The sequence below is a fragment of the Rhinopithecus roxellana genome, chromosome 3 (assembly GCF_007565055.1).
Source record: "Rhinopithecus roxellana isolate Shanxi Qingling chromosome 3, ASM756505v1, whole genome shotgun sequence".
NCBI lineage: Eukaryota > Metazoa > Chordata > Mammalia > Primates > Cercopithecidae > Rhinopithecus > Rhinopithecus roxellana.
In genome coordinates, this window is record NC_044551.1 from 116,165,651 (window position 1) to 116,189,899 (window position 24,249).

The window sequence follows — 24,249 nt, forward strand, 5'->3', positions numbered from 1 at the left end:
TGAGACAGAGTCTCTGTCGCCCAGGCTGGAGTGCAGTGGTGCGATCTCGGCTCACTGTAAGCTCCGCCTCCTGGGATTACGCCATTCTCCTGCCTCAGCTTCCCTAGTAGCTGGGACTAGAAGCACCCGCTGCCATGCCTGCTAATTTTTTTTTGTATTTTTAGTAGAGACACGGTTTCACCATGTTAGCCAGGATAGTCTCGATCTCCTGACCTCATGATCCGCCCACCTGAGCCTCCCAAAGTGCTGGGATTACAGGCATGAGCCACTGTACCAGGCTAAGAAAAGCTTTTTTAATTTAAAAAAAAAAAAAAAAAAAAGGCTGGGCACAGTAGCTCACGCCTATAATCCCAGCACTTTGGGAGGCCGAGTTGGGCAGATCACTTGAGGTCAGGAGTTCGAGATCAGCCTGGCCAACATGGTGAAACCCCCGTCTCTACTAAAAATACAAAAATAAGCCGGGCGTGATGGCCCGCACCTGTAGTCCCAGCTACTTGGGAGGCTGAGGCAGGAGAATCACTTGAACCCAGGAGGCAGAGGTTGCAGTGGGCCAAGATCACGCCATTGCACTCCACCCTGGGAAACAGAGCAAGACTCTGTCTCAAAAAAAAAAAATGACAAAAAATTTAAAAAAATATATATATATATGTATATAATTCTAGCTAGACAGAATGAGATCGCAGGGGACTAAAACTAAATATATAGAAGAGGTCTAAACATGTGTCCCTGAAACACTGTCTCATTTTTCAGAAGTTGGGGCAATGAAAAGGAACCAACAAAAGAAACTGAAAATAGGCAATAATATGCCAGAAACAAAGGGAAGAAAGATTTCAAACACGATGTTATCAACCACATCAAATGCTCTATTGCTTCTACATCCACTGAGATTAGGCTTGAGAACTAGGGAATTTACCACCAACAAAGTCACTTAATAGTCTCAAAAAGAGCTGCTATGGTAGAACGAATGAGAAAAAAAGCTGATTGTAGTGGATCCAAACAAGACAGGGAGCACTGATGACAACAAATATTTACCTTTTTGGAGAGGAGTAACTAAAGGAAGATGTGGCATCTGGAAATGTTTCTTTTTTTAAGATATGAGATATTTCAGTATATCTATATGCTGATAGGGATAATCCAGTAGAAATGGGGAAATGACACAGCTCATTAGTATGCAGGAGAATGAGATGAATACTGAAGCAGTGCAATGTCCTTAAGAGGAGAAAGGGGCACAAGTGGAGACTATGATGACAGAATAGTAGGAAAGGCAAAGTATGGGTAAAGATACAAGGAGACATGTAAAAGTTTTCTTCTGACTGCTTTCATTTTTGATATACAGGAAACAAGGTCATGAGCTGAAAATGAAGAGGAAAAAAGGGATGCTAGAGGTTTGACGAGAGGCGTTAAAAGTCATCTGTGGTGATTCAATCAGGAAACGTACTAGGATTATAGAAGGATTAGGCCAGGTGCAGTACCTCACGGCTGTAATCTCAGCATTTTGGGAGGCTGAGGCAAGTGGATCACTTGGGGTCAGGAGTTAGAGTTCAAGACCAGCCTGTCCAACGTGGTGAAACCCTACCTCCACTTAAAAAAAAAAAAAAAAAAAAAAAAAAAAAAAACACAGCCGGGCGTGGTGATGGGCGCCTGTAATCCCAGCTACTCGGGAGGCTGAGGCAGGAGAATCACTTGAACCTGGGAGGCAGAAGTTGCAGTGAGCCGAAATCGCGCCACTGCACTCCAGCCTGAGTGACACGGTGAGACTCCATCTCAAAAAACAAAACAAAAAAAAACAAAAACAAAAAACAACCAGCAGCACAAAGGGCCCTCCTTAGGTCAGTGGTCATGAATTTAAAGGGAGAGCTGGGTCAGCTTGGGTGTGTTTTCCTCAAAGCATGCTCAACTTCCCAGGTGCAGGCTAGAACAGATGGAGAACTGGATACGAAGGGTGTGGGGGTGGGGGTTTGGCCAGGTGAATTACAATGGAAGAATGCTGCAAGGTAGCTGAATGTGTATGAAAAGGAGAAATTATAATAGTGGACCACGAATTTAAGGCATGGTAAAGACTCACGTGAGGATGTGGAAGGAGGTGGTCTTGGGACAGCATAGAGGCGGTCGCAGCGATGGATTACAGATAGCAGACATACAGAAGTACTATTGAAGAAACGTTTACAGCCATCCCTTGGTATCCATGGGTGACTGGTTCCAGGAACCCCGCCCCACCCTGGCCCAAATCCCCGGATGCTGAAGTCCCTTACATACATAAAATGGCACGCTATTTGCATATAACCTAGGCACATCCACCCATATACTTTGAATCATCTCTAGACTATGTATACCTAATCAAATATAAATGCCATGTATAATTGTTATACTGTAGCTTTTTACCTTGTTGTTCTTACTGTTTTTTCTTTTTAAATGCTTTTTATCCTTGGCTGGCTAAATCCTCAGATGTGAAATCTGATGATTCAGAGGGTCTATACTGTATATTATGGAAGGAGCTGGAAAGACAGGATGCTGAGACCCCAGTGGAATTACTGAAATTGTGTCTATGAAATATCCTCCTCAATAAAGCATAGGCAGTTCTGGTTAAAATGTTATTACAGAATTATCTTCAAGACTAAAGAAAATCTCACCCTGGGCAAAATGAACCTGCAAGATAAAGGAAACTGGAAGGCTAAATTGAAGCTGGAGAACTGTATCTCAGGAATTACAGCTGGAGCTTCCTAGACATAAGACTCCTCAACCATTTCCAGCACTCCTGAAGAAAGAGTCAGCTTTGCACTACTTGGCCAACTCAGAAGGCAAAAATGCCAGATCACAATCAGATGAGCCACAATAAAACTATACCTTCCCAACTTCCCCCCTGTATCTTTTCTCCACTGAGCTGCATCCTGAAGTGGTAGGAATACCATACTGAAGAAGACCTGGCAAAGTAAAAAGAGAAGCCAACTAACTAGGACTCTTCCTTTCCAAAACAAGCTTCTAGGTTCAAAGCAGTTTTGAGCCAAAGAGAAGTTCTGAAATGTACAAGGGTTTGAATACTACTATACTGTACCTTCTAATGACTAAAATAAGACTGACAAGTGGCCAGAAGACTTTTTGTTACCTAAAAGTGACTTAAAAGGCTATCTGATCATGCTAAAAGCTCATCTAGAAGCAGAGAAAGACACATCTACAGGGAGGGTTTTGAAGGCACAGTGAAAGTTGTTTTTTGCTTAAACGTTACCAAGGTCCACGCATTAAACCTTTCAGTTCTACAGATACCCATAAATTCCCACTATATACACGGTGTAAAACATACACAATGTTGAATGTACTCAAAATTCATTTTTGCTTTACTAAACAAAAAGTGAACGTTTTATTAAGTCAAATGAAACAAAAAAAAAATTTTATACTGTTGTTTCTATTTTTTTTTTTTTTTTTTTTTTGAGATGGAGTCTCGCTCTGTCGCCCAGGCTGGAGTGCAGTGGCCGGATCTCAGCTCACTGCAAGCTCCGCCTCCCAGGTTTACGCCATTCTCCTGCCTCAGCCTCCCGAGTAGCTGGGACTACAGGCGCCCGCCACCTCGCCCGCCTAGTTTTTTGTATTTTTTAGTAGAGACGGGGTTTCACCGTGTTAGCCAGGATGGTCTCGATCTCCTGACCTTGTGATCCGCCCGTCTCGGCCTCCCAAAGTGCTAGGATTACAGGCTTGAGCCACCACGCCCGGCCGTTTCTATTTTTTTATTTTTATTTTTCTTTGAGATGGAGTCTCACTCTTTTGCCCAGACTGGAGTGCAATGGCACCATCTCGGCTCACTGCAAGCTCCGACTCCCGGGTTCACGCATTCTCCTGCCTCAGCCTCCCTAATAGCTGGGAATACAGGCGCCCGCCACCACGCCCGGCTAATTTTTTGTATTTTTTAGTAGAGACAGGGTTTCACCGTGTTAGTCAGGATGGTCTCGATCTCCTGACCTTGTGATCGACCCGCCTAGGCCTCCCAAAGTGCTGGGGTTACAGGCATGAGCCACCGAGCCCTGCCAGCTGTTTTTGTTTTTTTTTTTTTTTTTTGAGATAGTCTCACTCCGTCGCCCAGGCTGGAGTACAGTAGCGCCATCTCAGCTCACTGCAACCTCCACCTCCTGGGTTCAAGCAATTCTCCTGCCTCAGCCTCCCGAGTGCCTGGGATTACAGGCATAAGTCACTGCGCCCGGCTAACTTTTGTATTTTTAGTAGAGATGGGGTTTCACCATATTGGCCAGGTGGGTATCAAATTCCCGAACTCAGCTGATCCGCCTGCCTCAACCTCCCAAAGTGCTAGGATTACAGGTGTGAGCCACCGCGCTCAGCTTGTTTTGTTTTTTTGAGATGGACTCTCGCTCTGTTGCCCAGGCAGGAGTGCAGTGATGCCATCTCGGCTCACTGCAGCCTCTGCCTCCCGGGTTCCCATGATTCTCCTGCCTCAGTCTCCCAAGTAGCTGGGATTACAGGCATGCTCCACCATGCTCAGCTAATTTTTGTATTTTTAGTAGAGACAAGGTTTCACAGGCCAGGCTGGTCTCAAACTCCTGACCTTAGGTGATCCGCCCACCTCAGCCTCCCAAAGTGCTCTGGGATTACAGGCATGAGCCACCATGCCCGGTCAATAATTTTATGTTTTAGTACAAGATACAAAAATTTGATCATACAGATTTCATATGAAATCACAGCATGAGTTTCTAAGTGGGTAAAGCAAGAAAACAGATACATCAGGGCTCATCATTTAGTTACTTTCAAAGGTACCTAGATTTAATATGATCTTAACCTAATACTTTCTAGGAAAAAGAGGGAGTATGTTTTACCATAATCTATTTGACTAAAATACATTAACAGGTATTTTACAGCGTCAGGATTAAGACAACTTATTACCAAGTCTTTTTGGCATTGCAATTCAGGAACTCCCTTTGGATGGGGGCCCAAAGCAGTCTCAGCTAAATCCTGCACTACTCATTTTTTGTTAGTATTATAGAAAGATTCAAGTATACTTAAGCTTTGAACTAAGGTGGCAGGATGCATAAAACTAATAATTTAAAAGCTTAAATTCCTGACCTGGCACGGTGGCTCACGCCTGTAATCCCAGCACTCTGGAAGGCCAAGGTGGGTGGATCACAAGGTCAAGAGATGGAGACCATCCTGGCCAAATGGTGAAACCCCATCTCTACTAAAAATACAAAAATTAGCCAGGCATGTTGGCACACACCTGTAGTCCCAGCTACTCGAGAGGCTGAGGGAGGATAGTTGCTTGAACCCAGGAGGCGGAGGTTGCAGTAAGCCGAGATCGCAGCACTGCACTCCAGCCTCGCAACGGACTCTGTTTCCTTAAAAAAAAAAAAAAAAGCAACCTGGGCGTGGTGGCTCACACCTCTAATCCCAGCACTCTGGGAGGCTGAGGCAGGTAGATCACCTGAGGTCGGGAGTTCGAGACCCGCCTCACCAACATGGAGAAACGCCATCTCTACCAAAAATACAAAATTAGCTGGGCATGATGGTGCATGCCTGTAATCCCAGCTACTCAGGAGGCTGAGGTAGGAAAATCGTTTGAACCAGGGAGGCAGAGGTTTCAGTGAGCCAAGATGGTGCCTTTGCACTCCACCCTGGGCAACAACAGTGAAACTCTGTCTCGAAAAATAAAAATAAAAAGTCAAATTCCACGTTTTTCCAGGTAGTATGAAAAATATCAGAAAAAAAATGCCCTCACCTAACTAGCAAGTATTAAGAATAAGCTTGACTGGGCGCAGTGGCTCACGCCTGTAATCCTAGCACTTTGGGAGGCTGAGGTGGGTGAATCACCTGAGGTCAAGAGATCGAGATCAGCCTTACGAACATAGAGAAACCCCGTCTTTACGAAAAATATGAAAATTAGTCAGGCATGGTGGCAGATGCCTGTAATCCCAGCTACTCAGGAGGCTGAGGCAGGAGAATCACTTAAACCCAGGAGACAGAGGTTGTGGTAAGCCGAGATTGCGCCACTGCACTCCAGTCTGAGGGACAGAGCAAGACTCTGTCTCAAAAAAAAAAAAAAAAAAGAAAAAAGAAAAAAGAAAAAAAGCAAGCACGTGCATATGCTTCTCTCAAGTTCTCAAGTTCCTCTCAAGAAGGCACAGGAAAACTATAATGTCTCCCTCTGAGACTGACTAAAACATTACTAACATTCAATGTTCAATAAAATGTTAAAATATTTCTTTCATGAAAATTGAGAATAAGAACAATGCAGCAGATCAAAACCAATTTGCATTTTTAATTTTGAAAAAACTCTTATGAAACCTTAACAAAATATCCCAGATTCATCTTAAAGCAGATGAGGAATCTAAATAAACGCTTTCATAATTTTAAAAAAGACAACTGGAACTTGAAAACATAACAGCAACTCATCTCAGAAAATAATGTGAGAAATTAGTTATGAAGTATTTAAATAACCTTTTTTAAATTAAAACTCTCACTATCTACACAGGCAAATATGAGCACAGCTGCAATATGCCATGTTAGTATCATTATAAATCACTTTATTAATTACATCTGAGGAAAAAGAAATGCTTTCTAAATCACTCTAAAAAGTCTTACAAAAAAATGAACTACCCTCTCCCCAACAGACACATACACCCTGATGAAGAAAACACCAACATTTCAAATATTCCAGCAATTATAACACAAGATAATCCTGAAATTTATTTAGCCTCAAAACATTACGAACTACACCAAGGAAGGAACAATACTTTGAAAACACTAGTATTTTTAAGGTTCAAAAAAAAAATTATGGCCAGGGGTGGTCGCTCACTCCTGTAATCCCAGCACTTTGGGAGGCCGAGGCAGGCAGATCATGAGGTCAATCGATCGAGACTATCATGGCCAACATGGTGAAACCCCATCTCTACCAAAACTACAAAAATTAGCCAGGCATAGTGGCGCACACCTGTAGTCCCAGCTACTTGAGAGGCTGAAGCAGGAGAATTGCTTGAACCACGGAGGCGGACGTTGCAGTGAGCCGAGATTGCACCACTGCACTCCAGCCTGGCAACAGGGCGAGACTCCGCCTCAAATAAATAAATAAATAAATAAATAAATAAATAAATAAATAAATAAATAAATAATGAGTGCTGATTTCTTGGAAAAATATATTTTAACGCAGCTGCTGATTGTCAAGAATTCTGATAATGTGCTTATCCAGAAAAAAAAAAAAAAGCCAAACACTTTTCACTTAACACATCACACCTTACTTACTTGTTCTTTATCATCACTATCACCCTTTACAATTAGGTATGTCATCAACACCAGACTATCAGTGGTACATTGTCAGGTAACTCTTCCTCCGAGAAATATACATTTAAAGAGAAAGTATTACAATTCTCTATCATTCAATTTTAAGGATTACTTTCCTTATTATTTCTAGAAACAACAATAAAAAGCTAACACAGCACATTCTGGGAGGCTGAGGCGGGCAGATCACTTGAGACCAGGAGTTCGAGACCAGCCTGGACAACAGAGAGAAACCCTGTCTCTACTGAAAATACAAAAAATCGGGCGTGGTGGCGCACCTCTGTAATCCTAGCTACATGGGAGGCTGAGGCACGAGAACAGCTCGAGCCCTAAAGGCGGAGGTTGCAGTAAGCTGAGATCGCACCGCTGCACTCTAGCCTGGGTGACGGAGCCAGACTTCATCTCAAAAAAAAAAAAAAAAAAAACAGCTAATAGCCTGTAAGTCCAGTAAACATTATCTTTAACAACGTAATAAATATTATAAGCATTAACAGTCAAAAGAGCCCACTTAAATACAAAAGCTACCTATAAAAAAATTAACATCTACATTATTTCATAATGATCAAGACTGGATCACATTAGTCTGGATTCCTGAAATAAATACAATTATTACTGCTTTTTACACATATATAGATTAAAACAGGCAATGCAATCTTATGTTCAGAATAAATGCGAAACTACAAATCTCATCCTTTTTAATTAGTAGTTTTATCACAGTTGAAATACTAAAAGATAAGTCCACATATGGAATCACAAATTACTACTAATAATCCTTCCCTTTTCAGCACTATCAAGTTTATAAATTGCATTTATTTGTAAATGGTGAACACAAAGACAAAATAAAATCCCTGAAATAAAGCTTTATTTTAAAGTATTTCTTACAGAAAAGGAATCCACTGTTTATCTTTGGGGGTTTTTTAAAATAGAAGATGTTACTACAAAGATTATTTACAGAAAACAGGACCAGAAGTACATTGCCCTTCAATAAATACACTGTACCAAAGTCTCTTAATAGGGATGAGGGAGAGAATTAAAACACTAGTTTATTAAATGTCTTCCTCTTCGTTTTAAAATGTAGATAGATTCTATTAAACTGACAATATAAAAGCTTAACCCAATAATTTTAGCTGTACAAAGTTACTTATTAACCTTTAAAGGCTGTTATGAATTTACACTTCCTGCAGTTCACCTGACATCTTTCCCAACTTAAATAGCCACTAGGGGTTTAAGACAGTCACCACTTGCGACATCAATAATAAGTAAAGAACTTTACATTCAAGTTTAAGAAAAGGATAATTGTGGATTTTGCCTGTGCCCAGAAACAGTGTGCAACACAGGTCTCGGCCCATAAACAGGTGCTTCATGAATATCTGTTGAGTAAATGGTGACATTTTATTATATTACTGCAACATTAGTTCCCCCCCAAATTTAGAGTTCTCCCTTGCTCAAAAAGCAGCAAGACCATACCACAGTCCCTTTCAAAAACACATAAACTTCTTTATTCATAATGAAATAGAAAGCTGGTTGTCAAAATACAGTCCCACTCCCTCTGTATCTTCTCCATTATTTTTAAAGGTTAGAAATAAGGCCTGTTTTTAAGAAACAGAAAATGTATACCAACCTCTCTAAAACCAAAACAGAAAATCCACACTTGATATATATTTTCTGTATTCATAGCACTGAGAGTAAGAACTGACTCACAACAGTATGTTATGTGGGATAAAAACTAAAAACAAACGTATATCAAAAATACATGTTGTTTGCCGACATTATTTCCTTAATCATAATCAAGAGGATACGTGCCTGAATTTTACTAGATGTGAGATAAGCTTTGTCTGATATTTCAAGATTCATTCATTCAACAAATACTTTACTGAGCACATACTATAAGCCAGGTCCTTCAACGAAACATTCAAATTTTGTAAACTGCACATCACCCCTCAGAATTCCCCTAAAAAAGCTTATAATTTAAAGTAATTGCAAGCTAAAGAGAAATCCCCAGTGTTGTTTCTTACACAGAGTGAAGTCAGCGGATCGGGGTTTTTTTCAGCTGTGAATGCGGCATCAAGGAGCCGCTACCTACCACACCCGTTGCCTAAAATCGCAACTTAAAGCAGCAAGCACTGGGTAAAACAACCTGTAAGAGTAGCTGAGCTCCCGCGACGAGGTGGCCAAGGGCTTTCATGCCCGGGGCCCGGGGCGAACCGCGGCAGGACCCGCGGACAGAACGCGTCCGGCGCCTCCGGCGAAGAGTCGGGGCTCCGCAGCCAGGTGTCTTGGCTCCCCGAAACCCTCACCTAGAGACCCCGGGCCCTCCCCGCCCGCCCCTCGCACCACCCTCCCGACTTCCAGACCTGAAAAGTTGGGGGGAGGGGGTCTGCCTTTCCATTTTACATCAGGCGGTCAGTTGGCTGCCTCAGCCGTCCGCCTGCCGTGAATTATGAACTGAGCGTGTAACCATTCCTCAGAGGGAACAGAAAAAAAACCTAAGGCAGGGTCCTAGGGCATGAGGACCTCGCCCAAACCTGAAATGGAGACGCAAGCTCAGCCCACAGCCCGCAGCGCGCTTCTGGCAGGGCCGGGCCGCGCTCACCCCAGAGCCCTCAGGGACGAGGGTTCGGGGCTTCGGGACCCCGCCCAAGGGGCCGAGAGGGCGAGGCTTGGGGGCCGACGCGCGACTGGGGCTGGCACTACACTCACCGTCGCCTTTGTCTCTGCCGCCCGCTCCGGCCACAGCCCCTCTCAGCGCCGGCTCCGCGGCTCCTGCCGCCCCCACGCCTGCAGCTGCGCTCCCCGGCGCGCTCGCAGCTTCCTTGCTCCCCCTCCCCGCCTAGGCTCGCGCGCGGGTTGGGCGGAGCGAGAGGCGGCGCGCGCCCCTGGAGGGGCTGGGGGGGCGGGCGCCGTTGCGCAGCTGCAGCGGCCGCAATGTTGGCCCCGCCCCCGATTGGGCCCCGCCCCCGCCGTACCTCCGGGATGGGAGGGTCGGCCGGCAGGCGGCGGGACCTCAGGGATTTGAGCCGCGGGGGTTAGGAATTGGCCTCTGTAACTAACGGACGCCTGAGATCCGGGGCTGCAGCACTCGCGGGAAAGGACGCTCCGAAAGATGGCGACCAAACCCGGGCGGGAGCTTGCGGGAGCCCTTTCCCACCCCAGCCCGGGCCGCGGACAGCCTTGCGGAGGAGCGACGTCTGCGCACGTTGTGGGGCGGTGGACGCGCCCAGGCGAGGGTGGGTGGGTGCTGAGCGGTTGTGGGACGAGGGGTCTCTCAGTGGCAATTGAGATCCCATCCTCTGACCACTGCTTTTTCATGTAAAAGTCAGAATTGTTCAATCCATCGTTAACTGGGTTAAAGCCGAGATCATCCACCTGGCATTTGAAATGCGTGAAAATTACACATGTACTGGACTTCTGTGATTCCTTTGGGTGTGTGTTTTACATATCTCAAAAATCAGAAACATGAGTGCCCTATCTAGCAGCCAGCAGTCCACCAAAATACCTACAAAACTTTATCGTGAGGTCAAAAGGATAGAGAAAGAGCGTAATGCCACTGAAGTAAGCTCTCAAACCTGTACTACTTTGAATACAATAAGTAATGTATGGTCTTCCCCATTCTAGGTTGATGGCGAGGATTTCTGGTTGCTCAGGTCAAAAACTTTATATCATCCATAACTCCTCTCATACTCTCATTTTCACTTTCAATCTGTGAAGAAAGCTTGTTGGTTGTACCTTCAAAATAGAACAGACTGGGCAACATAGCGACACCCTGTCTCTACACACACACACACAAAAATAGCCTGGTGTAGTGGCGTATGCCTATAGTCCCAAGTACTCTGGAGGCTGAGGCCAGGAGTTAGGTTACAGTGAGCCATCATCAGGTCACTGCACTCCAGCTTGGGCTGGACGGAGTGACACCTGTTTCCAAAAGAAAAAAAAAATTATCAATCTTTCCTGCCTTGCTATTTTTCCTTTCTTCCCATGACACTTTCCACCTTGTAACAATCTTTGTCATTCACAGTCAGCCCTCCCTATCCATGGGTTCTGCGTTCCTGGATTCAACCAACCACAGATGGAAAATATTTGGGGAAAAAATACAACAATTTAAAAATACAAAAAAAACCCAATACAATATAACAGCTATTTACATAGTACTTACATTGTATTATAAGTAATCTGGAGATAAAGTATACAGGAGGATATATGTGGGTTATGTGCAAATACCATATCATTTTATATTATAGACCTGAGAGGATTTTGATATTGGATGGGGTCCTAGAACCAGTCCCCCTCGGATACTGAGGTATGACTGTATTTATTTGATATGTTTAGCTTTTAGTGTCTGCCTTCTCTAGTAGAAGCTGGGATTTTTGTCTGTTCTGTTCAACTGATGTATCCCAAGTGCCTAGAATAAATGAAAAATTTTAAAATTCTCTGAGATTAAAAAAACTAAAGCAACAAAAAATGACCAATTTTTTTAATTTTAAATTTTCTCTTGGTTTCTGTTTCAGTTAACCATGAGATCTTTATCTACATCATACCATAAGCATTTTGATTTTCCAGTTACTCTGAGTACAGTGATAACCATTTACTTGACATTTAATGCAGTTTTTTGACCAATGATACACTACAATCCTATTTCATTGAATGAGAATAACATGATAGCGTATAGGGAGGTTTCATAAAGATGATTCTAAAAATTTCCTAGAACAAAAAAAAACAAAAAATTCCTGAACTTGATATATGTGCTTATAAGCCTCCCTTTGAATTACAAATGTAGTAACCTTGTGTGAATGCCTTCCTCAGCCATGAAAAATAGCAAATTTTCTATCATTTACCTATAAAGGGTAGTATTCATTATGTAAACATTTATTTTCAGATTTTTCATATTTTGTAACAGAACATTATGTGATTGAATAGCACGATATAATTTCAGTTGCTATAGCTATTCATACACCCTTCTTATCAGTTAAAAAATAAGAAGTCAAGTACACAATGCCATTCAGTTGAATTGACACTTTTTTTGGGGGGGGGGACAGGGTCTCACTCTGTCACCCAGGCTGGAGTGCAGTGGCCTAATCTGTGCGATCTCAGCTCTCTACGATCTCTGTCTTCAGGGCTCAAGTGATCCTCCCACCTCAGCCTCCCAAGGAGCTAGGACTACAAACGCACACTACCACACCTGGCTAATTTTTGTATTTTTGGTAGACAGGGTCTCACTATGTTGCCCAGGTTGGTCTGAAACTCCCAGGCTCACACAATCCGCCCTCCTCGCCTCACAAAGTGCTGGGATTACAGGCGTGAGCCACGGCGTCTGCCCTGGATGATACTTTTTGTAGCGTATGTGTGCATAATTATTTGCTCAATGTTATATTCATAGCAGTCTCTTTATACATTTAATTTATCCTTTATGATTTAAAACAATTTAAAGCTACAGATTACATAACAATTTGATTTTTTTATAAAATTAAATAGACTTTTGTTTATAAAAACACTGACAATGTATTTCATCAATGTTAATCTGTAGTTTGTAATTACAATAATACCAAATAAAATTTTTCTTTTTCTTTCTTTTTTCTTTTTTTTTTGAGACAGAGTCTTGCTCTGTCGCCCAGGCTGGAGTGCAGTGGTGCGATCTGGGCTCACTGCAAGCTCCACCTCCTGGGTTCACGCCAGTCTCCTGCCTCAGCCTCCCGAGTAGCTGGGACTACAGGTGCCCGAAACCATGCCCGGCTAATTTTTTGTATTTTTAGTAGAGGCAGGGTTTCACTGTGTTGGCCAGGATCCTGACCTCGTGTTCCGCCCTCCTCGGCCTCCAAAGTGCTGGGATTACAGGCGTGAGCCACCGCACCGGCCATAAAATTTTTCTAGAGTCATTATGATGTATCTGCACACTGTCCTTAAAATTGTTACTGAGTAAAATCTTATTCCAAAAGAAAGACAAGGGTAAAAAATAGACACTGTTCATAATTTACTCACATAATACACAGTGAAAATACTGATAAAAGTAAATGCAACTATTATAGTCCAGAAGAAACTGTTTTGCATTCCTATTAGTCCATAACAAGTGGAAACATTACACCAAAGACAACAGGAAGGAACACATTGTTCTAACCAACTGCTAAATAGCCTTGAGCTCATGTAACAGCCACATTGGCCTGATTCTGCAATCTTTTACTTAAATAAGTTTTCCTTAAAATTTTTCAAGAAAATAGATTTTCCCTAAAAGTATGCTATTAATTTTTGGTTGTTTTGTTTTGTTTTGCTTTTGAGATGGAGTCTTGCTCTTGTTTTCCAGGCTAGAGTACAATAGCACAATCTTGGCTCACTGCAACCTTCACCTACCAGGTTCAAATGATTCTCCTGCCTCAGCTTCCCGAGTAGCTGGGATTACAGGCACCTGCCACCACGCTCGGCTAATATTTGTATTTTTAGTTGACACAGGGTTTCGCCATGTTGGCCAGGCTGGTCTCGAACTCCTGACCTCAGGTGATCCGCCTGCCTCGGCCTCCCAAAGTACTGGGGTTACAGGCGTGAGCCACTGCACCTGGCCTGTTAATTTTTTTTTCTTCTTCTTCTTCTTTTTTGTTTGTTTGTTTTTTTTTTTTTTTTTTTTTTTTTTTTGAGACGGAGTCTCACTGTGTCGCACAGCCTGGATTGCAGTGGTGCAAGCTTGGCTCACTGCAACCTCCCTGTCCTGGATTCAAGTGATTCTCCTGCCTCAGCCTCCTGAGTAGCTGGGATTACAGGCACCCATTATCACGCCTGGCTAATTTTTGTATTTTTAGTGGAGACAGGGTTTCACCATATTGGCCAGGCTGGTCTTGAACTCCCGACCTCAGGTGATCCGCCCACCCCAGCCTCCCAAAGTGCTGGGATTACAGGCATGAGCCACCATGTCCGGCCACTATTAATGTTTTTTAAATCTGCTTTCCAAAATTTGATAGCAGTTCTTTCTAACATTAAGGAGACATGGTATATGGAGTCAGAGTCCGGAGTTCAAATCCAAATTCTGCTGCGTCATTAGTTAGGTGACACTGAACAAAGTTCTTTCTAAACCTATCTTTTCTTCTAGTTTAATGAGACCAATAGTATTACCTACCTGTGAGGTCTGTTTTGAGAAATATATAAGAGAACTCAAGTAAAATTGTTAGCCCAAGGCCTGGCACAGGCTGTGCTGGTAAAAGCTAGCTATTATCATGACACAAGCATATAATTAAGCTCATTGTTCTACATTTGTAATATTGAGAAAATGGCTCATAAAAGGCCCCAAATGGGATGGTATGAGTTCTACATTAATATAGTATAATGTTTAAGTAAATGAACATTTTTAAAGGAGCACTAACTTTTCTTCTACAACCACAACGTGCCAGACACAATTCCAGGCAACAAAAGAAGCTAAGAGAAATAAGGCCCAAACTTAACACAGCTTTACAGTTGAATGACAAGAGACATACATTTAATAGATAACTACATTCAAAGTAGTATGACCATATTTCCTGATTTATCAGGAATCTCTTGTCCTGGCTTAATAGTTATTTGTGTCTTCTTTCATTCTCAGTTGTGTCTAGGTCTGCTGATAAATTAGATGATCATTCCTAACTAGACGTATATACCAATTGCTTGGGATACAAGAGAAGAAACCACCAGTTCTGTGTAAAGCTATAGAGACTGAAATTGCTCCTTTATAGGAACATCTGAATGGGTCAAGTGAATCAAAAGAAAGAGGAAAGGCAGAGGGAAGATTTAATTATTATTATTCTTAGTCAGAACTACAAAGCTTTCTATACTTGTGCTGTGAACATTAACTAATAGCAAACTTAGTAAATCCGCTTGACCAATGTTGTATAAATTAGTTTTGGAATGTAGTATTTTTTTCCTAAAGATATAACAGGCATACTCCAAGAAACAAATTATTCAACATGTATTTGTTTATGTATACAACATACAGTATATCTATTGAGTGTATGTTAGGTATACATAGTCTGTTTTTAGTGTGATAGAAAATACAAAAAAAATATAAGGCACAGGCAAGCATCATAAAATCTAATGGCAAACCTCAGATATCTTAGCTAATTAGTCAATAAGGTAATGAGACATATGGCACATAAATTGTGATTTGGGAAGATGGAGAAAAATCAGGAATCGTGCAATGTGTTGAGAAAGGAGAAAATAACCAACTGTCAGAAGAACCATAGACAGTGGTCCTTTCTGTGACTGAAGCAGCCAAATATAGGAAGGAAAGCTAAGTCAAATTTTGCTTTACACTCTTACCTGTGGCTGACCCTTGCTGCTCATCAAACCACAAATATTCATTGAATGCCTGCTGTTTGCCAGGTAGCATACCGAGTGCTGTGGAAAAGTTCAGTATAAAGCATGGCCTTTGTCTTTAATGAAATGTCACACATCAACATTTGAATAAATAGACACAGTAGCTTTATGAATGTGGTTGAGGGGATCACTGAGGGTCTGAATTAGTTAGAAAAGTTTTTTCAAAGGGAAAGGAATTCGAGGTGGGTCTCTGTGAAGAAGGTAGTCAGATCAGTGTTTCCCAAACTGTGTATTGCACACCTCTGGTGGTGTGGGAGATGATTTTAGGTGATACACTTCACTGGGGTTCGGGAGTGGAAGGATGGAGAGAGGTAGATTAGGGTACGTGCAGCTTGTCTAGCTTCAACACATAGCCTGTGATCCAATTGCATTGCAGCCCCTCAGCCCAAAAAAAAAAGTTAGGAATTATAACAAAATGCCTCTGGGGACAACCAGAGAAGAGGAAGGGAGCCTTTTGAGGTCACTCTGCTAAGTCAAGTTACAGACTAAGTAAGAACTCCTTTGTCTTTTGTTTAACAGCTAACATCTATATATGGCAAGTAATAACAGTTTTACATATATGGTAGCAATACAAGTTTCCTTTACATGTTTGTTAAAGTTAAAAATATGAGTCAGCTAAAAGAGACTTAACAAGTAAACAATAAAGGCAATAAAGCTTCTGGTAGATTTCACACAGAAAAAAAAAAACAATAAAGAGAAAGGGGATATGGCACTAATTTAGGAAGCACAAAGCTTAGTGAGCAAAAGTTCAGAAATTGGCATCTTAAAGGTGTGTTCTTCTTCCCAGGGAGAGCAAGAACCACAATGGATCTTGAGTTGAGTATTGGCAGGCTGGCATACAAGAGTGCGGAAAGATGAAGTGCAAAAGGCAGGTAACAAGAGGGAGTGGAGTCTCCACTCCACTCCATTCCACTCCATTGTCAAGCCATAATCGTCTTGCTGGCGATTAAGACTCAGCAACAGGACTGCAGAGAGGATACGTCTCCCTGTATCTTGAGGAAGCCCATTAGCCCAGAAGAACCAGCAGAACTAGCACCAGTGTGTGTTAGGAAGCGACTCAGCAAGCACCAGGGGGTCTCCCACCTCTGTGGTTCACCAGGAATCCAGGAAGAGGAGAAATGGAGTATCTTGTTAGATACTCTCAAAGCACCTGGAGATTTGGTGCCCTTAAATTTAACAGGTGGGGCCGGGCACAGTGGCTCACCCCTGTAATCCTAGAACACTGGGAGACCAAGGCAAGTGGATTGCCTGAGCTCAGGAGTTTGAGACCAGCCTGGGCAACATGGCGAAACCTCATCTCTACTAAAATACAAAAAATTAGCCAGGCATGGTGGCGCACACCTGTAGTCCTGGCTACTTGGGAAGCTGAGGCAGGAGAATCGCTTGAACCTGGGAGGCAAAGGTTGCAGTGAGTCGAGATCGTGCCACTGCACTCCAGCCTGGGTGACAGAGCGAGACTCTGTCTCAAAAAAAAAATTAGCAAGTGGAACAGAAATCTTGCCACTTCCTCCTAGCGCAAAGATACACATTGCTTTCATAAAAAAAGTTCATGATGAGTCCAGGCACAGTGGCTCATACCTCTAATCCTAGCACTTTGGGAGGCCGAGGCAGGCAGATCACTTGAGGTTAGGAGTTTGAGACCAGCATGGCCAACATGGTGAAAACCCGTCTCTACTAAAATAATAATAATTAAAAAAAAAAAAAAAAGTTCATGGTGAGTAAAAATTGGAAGTAAGGTTGGAAGATGGCAAACCAGGATTCTTCACACCCATCTACACGCCTCTCGCAGAAGGTGTTACTGCCTCATAGTGATTCAGCTCTTGCTTTTGACCCCACCACTAGCTGGTCTGGGTAGTTGGGAGTGTTCTGATGGCTTTGTTCCCTGCCACTGTCACTGTGGTGGTGTATATGCCCTACCTAATCCCCAGGACTGTGATGGGCAGATTGTAAAAATGCACCACCCCTTTCCCCCAATACTCGGGGTCCTAATCTCCAGAACCTATGAATAGGATAAGATAGCATTCCTATGATTATATTAGGTTGTGTGTCATAGTTGACCTTAATGGAAGGAGATTATCTGAGTGGGCCTGGTCTAATTACATGAGCCTTTGAAAGTGAAGAGTTTTCTGGGCCGGGCGCGGTGGCTCAAGCCTGTAATCCCAGCACTTTGGGAGGCCGAGACGGGCGGATCACGAGGTCAGGAGATCGAGACCATCCTGGCTAACACCGTGAAACCCCGTCTCTACTAAAAAATACAAAAAACTAGCCGGGCGAGGTGGCGGGCGCCTGTAGTCCCAGCTACTCGGGAGGCTGAGGCAGGAGAATGGCATAAACCCGGGAGGCGGAGCTTGCAGTGAGCTGAGATCTGGCCACTGCACTCCAGCCTGGGTGACAGAGCAAGACTCCGTCTCAAAAAAAAAAAAAAAAAAAAAAAAAGAGTTTTCTCTGGCTGGTGGCAGATAGAGAAGTCAGAAGGATTCAAAGCATGAAAAGAACGTGATGCTTCGTTGCTGACTTGAAGATGGGGTGGGGCCATATGGCAAAGAATGCAAGTAGCCTCTAGGAGCAGAAAGTGGCCCTTGGCCGACAGCTAGTAAGGAAACAGGACCTCCGTCCTATACCCTCAAGGAACTGAATTCTACCAACAACAGAAAGAGCTTGGGAGCACATTTTCCCCCAGGCCTCCAGATGAGAACTCAGGCTTGCAAACACCTTGATTTCAGCCTGATACTGTGAGCAGAGAACCTGGCCATGCTGTGCTGAACTTCTGACCTACAGAGAGTATGAACTAATAAACAGATGTTGTTTCAGCCCACTAAGTTTGTATTAATTTGTCACACAGCAATAGAAAACACAGCCACTCTCACAGACCCAACTCTTCTCTAGACTAGCTTTGAGGTGACCCTCCAGCCTCAAGAGTGTATCTGAGTTTCCACTCCATTGTCAAGCCATAAAGACAAAGGCATCACTTCTCAGGCACTAGTAAACAAGCCTGGGTTTTTCTTTATGATTATATAGGGGAGGGAAACCATGGGAAAAGAATGGAATTCCTGATAATTTGGCAAATGGGGACTTATTATGTTATTTTCACTTGGGCAAAAAAGCAAATGTGACATTATTTTGGAGTAACAAGCTGGTAGTCCTCTCATTTGTGGGTGGTAATAGAATTTCTGGTAGCATATGGTGCCAGTCTCTGAAGACGAAAGACAGAGGAAAGACAAAATCACTTAATAAAAAGGGAATGGTCTCTAGTGTCAGGTGGATATGGGTTTGTTTTGCAGACTATCTGATCTTGGGCTTGTAGGCAATTTTCTTAACATCTTTGAGTCCCAGTCTACTCATCATAAAATATAATAATGCCTACATAATTACCTAATAAGATGTGGCAATAATTAAATTTAATAATTCATATAAAATCTCAATGCCTGCAGCACAGTACACTATCAATAAATTGCCTCTATTATTACAGTGGAATTTTTTTCACAACTTCCTTACAATCTTTTTTTTTTTTTTCTGAGACGGAGTCTTGCGCTGTCACCCAGGCTGGAGTGCAGTGGCATGACCTCAGCTCACTGCAGCCTCCGCCTCCTGGGTTCAAGCAATTCTCCTGCCTCAGCCTCCTGAGTAGCTGGGATTACAGGCACACGCCACCATGCCCTGCTAATTTTTGTATTCTTAGTAGAGACAGGGTCTTAGCATGTTGGCTAGGCTGCTCTTGAATTCTTAACCTCGTGAACCCGCCTTGGCCTCCCAAAGTACTGGGATTACAGGCATGAGCCACTGCACCCGGCTCTCTTGCAATCTTTTAATAGTAAAAGTAAATTATGGCATACAATAGACCAATGCTATCCTACAGAAATATAATTCAAGGCACATATGTAATTTTAAATTTTCAAGTAGCTACATGAAAAAAAGTAAAGGTAATTTTAAATAATATATTTTATTTAAAATATTGTCATTTCGACACGCAATTAATCTAATATGTATTAATGATATATTTTACATTTTTAAAAGTAAGATTTCAAATTCAGAATTTTTTATACTTATAGCACATCTCAATTCAGAATAGCCATGTTTCAGGTGCTCAATAGGAATGTGTAGCTAGTGACTATGGTACCCGACAGCTTAGTACTAGACTTTAAATAAGTATTTCAGCAAATTCTCCTTTACTCTTTGTTAATTATAAAATAAACATAAATAAATGATCAGTGATATTATAGATATATGAGCACACACATACACGTATTTCCCACTCTGGCACATAGCAAACTTACAGGATTTTTTTTTTCAACCATTAGTTCTTAGTTATAATAAGTCACACTTCAATCAGAGGATCAGGGTATAAGTGGTACACAGATTTCTAATTTCATTTCCAAAACATACCACAAATCGAAGCTACATAGTTAAAGTAATACTTGGCAATCATGATAACTAGGTTAAAACAAAAATCTATCTTGCACTGTAGAAAGCATGTTGGCTTCATTGCTTTTTAAAGTAACTTCAGTAGATGATTATATATTCATGTCATTTGCTTTTCCTTTAAAAACATTGGACTAGACTTTTGGTTCTACATAAGCTTGTTTTTTCTTTCTAAGTTAACCTACCCATTATGTAAGAATGAAGACTAAAGCAAATCAGAAATGGTGGGTAATAGGAGCAATGCACAGCAGTCACCTAAACACTTATTATTTCTTTTCTTTTCTTTTCTTTCTTTCTTTCTCTCTCTCTTTTTTTTTTTTTTTTTCTTTTTTTTTTTTTTTTTTTTTTTTTTGAGATGGAGTCTCACTCTGTTGCCTAGGCTGGAGTGCAGTGGCACCATCTCAGCTCACTGCAACCTCTGCCTCCTGGGATCATGCAATTCTCCTGCCTCAGCCTCCCGAGTGGCTGGGATTACAGGCACCGGTCACCAGGGCCAGCTAATTTTTTTATTTTTAGTAGAGATAGAGTTTCGCCATGTTGGCCAGGCTGGTCTCAAACTCCTGACCTCAAGTGATCGACCCGCCTCGGGCTCCCAAAGTGCTGGGATTACAGGAGTGAGCCACTGTGCCCAGCCAAGACTTATTATTTCTATACACATGTGAAAAAGAATCTGTAAAATCTGTGGTGTGTCCTGGGGCCTGTCGAGGTGGTGTGGGGCTGGGGAAGGGATAGCATTAGGAGAAATACCTAATGTAAATGACGAGTTGATGGATGCAGCAAACCAACGTGGCACATGTAAACCTATGTAACAAACCTGCACGTTGTGCACATGTACCCTAGAACTTAAAGTACAATAAAACTTTTAAAAAAAGAAAAAAAAATCTGTGGTGTGTCCACTGGATAGAAAACCCTGTGGAATCTTCAGAGATGATTCAGACAGTGGTCTTTCTCCTAAAGTGGACTCAGAAAATATAGGACACATCCAAACATGCATAATGCAAGATAGAACACTGAAAGTGACTATGAGAGATTTCCAAAAAAACATAATGCAAGTATTTGTCAAAAGACAATCCTTCATAGTGAGGATGAGAGGTTTCCTAGAAAAGTATCCTTTGTAAGAAGTTCTTTTTTTTTAATTTTTAGACAGAGTTTCGCTCTTGTTGCCCAGGCTGGAGTGAAATGGTGCAATCTCAGCTCACTACAGCCTCCACCTCCTGGGTTCAAGTGATTCTCCTGCCTCAGCCTCCTGAGTAGCTGGGATTACAGGCATGTGCAAGCACACCCAGCTAAGTTTTGTATTTTTTTTTTTTTTTTTTTTTTTTTTGAGACGGAGTCTCGCTGTGTCGCCCAGGCTGGAGTGCAGTGGCCGGATCTCAGCTCACTGCAAGCTCCGCCTCCCGGGTTTACGCCATTCTCCTGCCTCAGCCTCCCGAGTAGCTGGGACTACAGGTGCCCGCCACCACGCCCGGCTAGTTTTTTTTTTGTATTTTTTAGTAGAGACGGGGTTTCACTGTGTTAGCTAGGATGGTCTCGATCTCCTGACCTCGTGATCCACCCGTCTCGGCCTCCCAAAGTGCTGGGATTACAGGCATCAGCCACTGCGCCAGGCCTGTAAGAAGTTCTAAAGAATGGTCTTTAAGGGAGAGTTAATAGGATCAATTCAATGCAACAGATTTTTGCTGACTACCTATTGTGTGGCCATGGTAGGTAGTAGGGAGTTCGTGATGGAAATCTCTATCCTTAAGCTGTTGGGATGGTGATGAAGAGTGGTGGAAGACAATCCAGCAATTCAGCACTGTTACATATTCCAACAGCTCTTTTCACCTCATACTACCTCTGACATCCCTTCACTGCTGAGGTATTCCCAAGCTCATCTCCCATACACCCAAACAGCTTTATGCTGCTTCTCTTTTTTTCACCCTCTATTTAGGATATGGCTTTCAATCTTGACCTTGCTTTCATACCAGCCTTACCATGAGATGAGTGCTTCATTCTCTGACAGAGGTCCTGCAGTCACATGCAGACTCTGCCCATCCCCTGCTCTGGCTCTTTCTCTAGGCAGGAAGCTGCTGAATCAAAAAACTGTCACCACAGCTTCCGGCTCCAGCATTACCCTTGTGCGAAGAGGAAGTTGGACAGTTGAGAAGTATTATCATAGAGGTAGATCTAGTGGAGGACATTTGACTTAACCTGTGGGGGTCCAGAAAGGATTCCTAAAAGAGCAGATGCTTGAGAGGAATTACCCAAGAATGAAGGGAAAGGTGAAATTCTCTGTGTGTAGAAGAACAACATGTATAAAATCAGGAAGATATGAGAGTTTGATGCCTTTAGGGAACTAGAGAATGAGTTCAGGGCTAGAGGAAGGGTGCATGTGGGCCCAGATGATGCTAGACCTGCAGAAAGAGGCACGAGATCATGATAAGGAGTTTTGTTGTTGTTGTTGTTGTTGTTTTTGAGACGAAGTCTCGCTCTGTCACCCAGGCTGGAGTGCAGTGGTGCCATCCCAGCTCACTGCAACCTCCACCTCCCTGATTCAAGCAATTCCCCTGCCTCAGCCTCCTGAGTAGCTGGGATTATAGGTGCACGCCACGACACCCGGCTAATTTTTTTTGTATTTTTAGTAGAGACAGGGGTTTCACCATGTTGGCAAGCCTGGTCTCGAACTCCTGACCTCAGGCAATCCACTCGCCTCGGCCTCCCAAAGTGCTGGGATTAGAGACGTGAGCCACGGCAACTGGCTGATAAGGAGTTTGACCTTATTTAGAATATGATAATGAGTCAGGCAGGAGGACAAAATGTACTAATGATGTTGCTTTAAGAGTAAAGTTCAGGCCGGGCGCGGTGGCTCAAGCCTGTAATCCCAGCACTTTGGGAGGCCGAGACGGGCGGATCACGAGGTCAGGAGATCGAGACCATCCTGGCTAACACGGTGAAACCCCATCTCTACCAAAAATACAAAAACTAGCCGGGCAAGGTGGCGGGCGCCTGTAGTCCCAGCTACTCAGGAGGCTGAGGCAGGAGAATGGCGTAAACCCAGGAGGCGGAGCTTGCAGTGAGCTGAGATCTGGCCACTGCACTCCAGTCCGGGCGACAGAGCGAGACTCCGCCTCAAAAAAAAAAAAAAAAAAAAAAGAGTAAAGTTCAAATATATGAACATATGCTTAATATATCATACAAAACCTTTGAACTTTAAAATAATCTTGCTTTAATTACTTTAATTAATTATCCTCGATCAGCTGCTTGTAACCTTCATTCATAAAAGATAGTATGTGAGAACTTGAAATGAAATTATAGTACTTGTGTGATTCTTTCCTTACTTCCCTCCATTCCTCCCCCGCCCTCCCTCCCTCCCTCCCTCCCTCCCTTCCTTCCTTTCATTCTCTCTCTCTTTGTTTTTTACTTCTTACTTTTTTGAGACAGGGTCTTGCTCTGTTGCCCAGGCTGTAGTATAGTGGCACAATCATGGCTCACTTCAGCCTTGATCTCCTAGGCTCAAGTGATCCTCCTTCCAACTCAGCCTCCCAAGTAGCTAGGACCAGAGGCATGTGCCACCATGCCCAGTTAATTTTTATTTTTTTGTAGAGTCAAGGTCTCACTGTGCATCTAGGCTGGTCTTGAATTCCTGGGCTCAAGTGATCCACCCTCCTCAGAATTCCAAAATGCTGGAATTACAGGCACAAGCCACCACACCCAGCCCCTGGTTTATTTTTTATTAACTGGAACAGTTTTATATTACCTGGAGTTATCTCCTTAGAAGAGTAATTGCACACATATGGGATTCAACCTGGGCAATGTTATTACCATGTGGTAGTCTGCTATTCATGTACTGTCTCCCAGACAATTTTTTTTTCTTTTTTTAGTTTTGCTTTCTCTCACAATATAAAATTGCATATTCTATCCTACTAAAGAGCATGTTAAATGCAAAGATAAAAATATAAGAACCTGTTAGAAGAGGCTGATGGCTTAAAAGAGAAAGGAAATTAACTTACTTGATGTTAACATTTTGGCTGTTTGACAAGCTGATGGAAATTTTCTAAATGGGGAAAAGATGAAAGTTTTCTTGAAAATGATTACCTTTAGTAAGAAGAATGATCTCCACAGTGATTTCTTGGTGTAGAAAAGAAGGAACTCCAAGAGGCCTTCTACTCCAGTCAAGACTCCAGTTATGGCCTTCTACTCTAGTCAAGACCTGCCCAACATATTCTTTTGCACAGTATAAAAGAATTTCAGTTCAAG

At 42.7% G+C, this 24,249-nt stretch overlaps 1 protein-coding gene across 4 annotated transcripts in view; it reads right to left on the minus strand.

The window, feature by feature from the left end:
* Nucleotides 1-22,089, minus strand: part of CDC42SE2 (CDC42 small effector 2) — a 116,854-nt gene extending 94,765 nt beyond the window's left edge. For 3 of the 4 annotated variants that reach the window (XM_030926867.1, XM_010381561.2, XM_010381560.2), the window contains exon 1: nucleotides 9,970-10,141. The gene's annotated coding sequence lies outside the window, so the exon portion shown is untranslated. Of the gene's footprint in view, nucleotides 1-9,969; nucleotides 10,142-21,986 lie in introns of those variants that run through there. The other variant, XM_030926866.1, reaches the window with a different exon arrangement.
* Nucleotides 22,090-24,249: the final 2,160 nt, after the last annotated feature.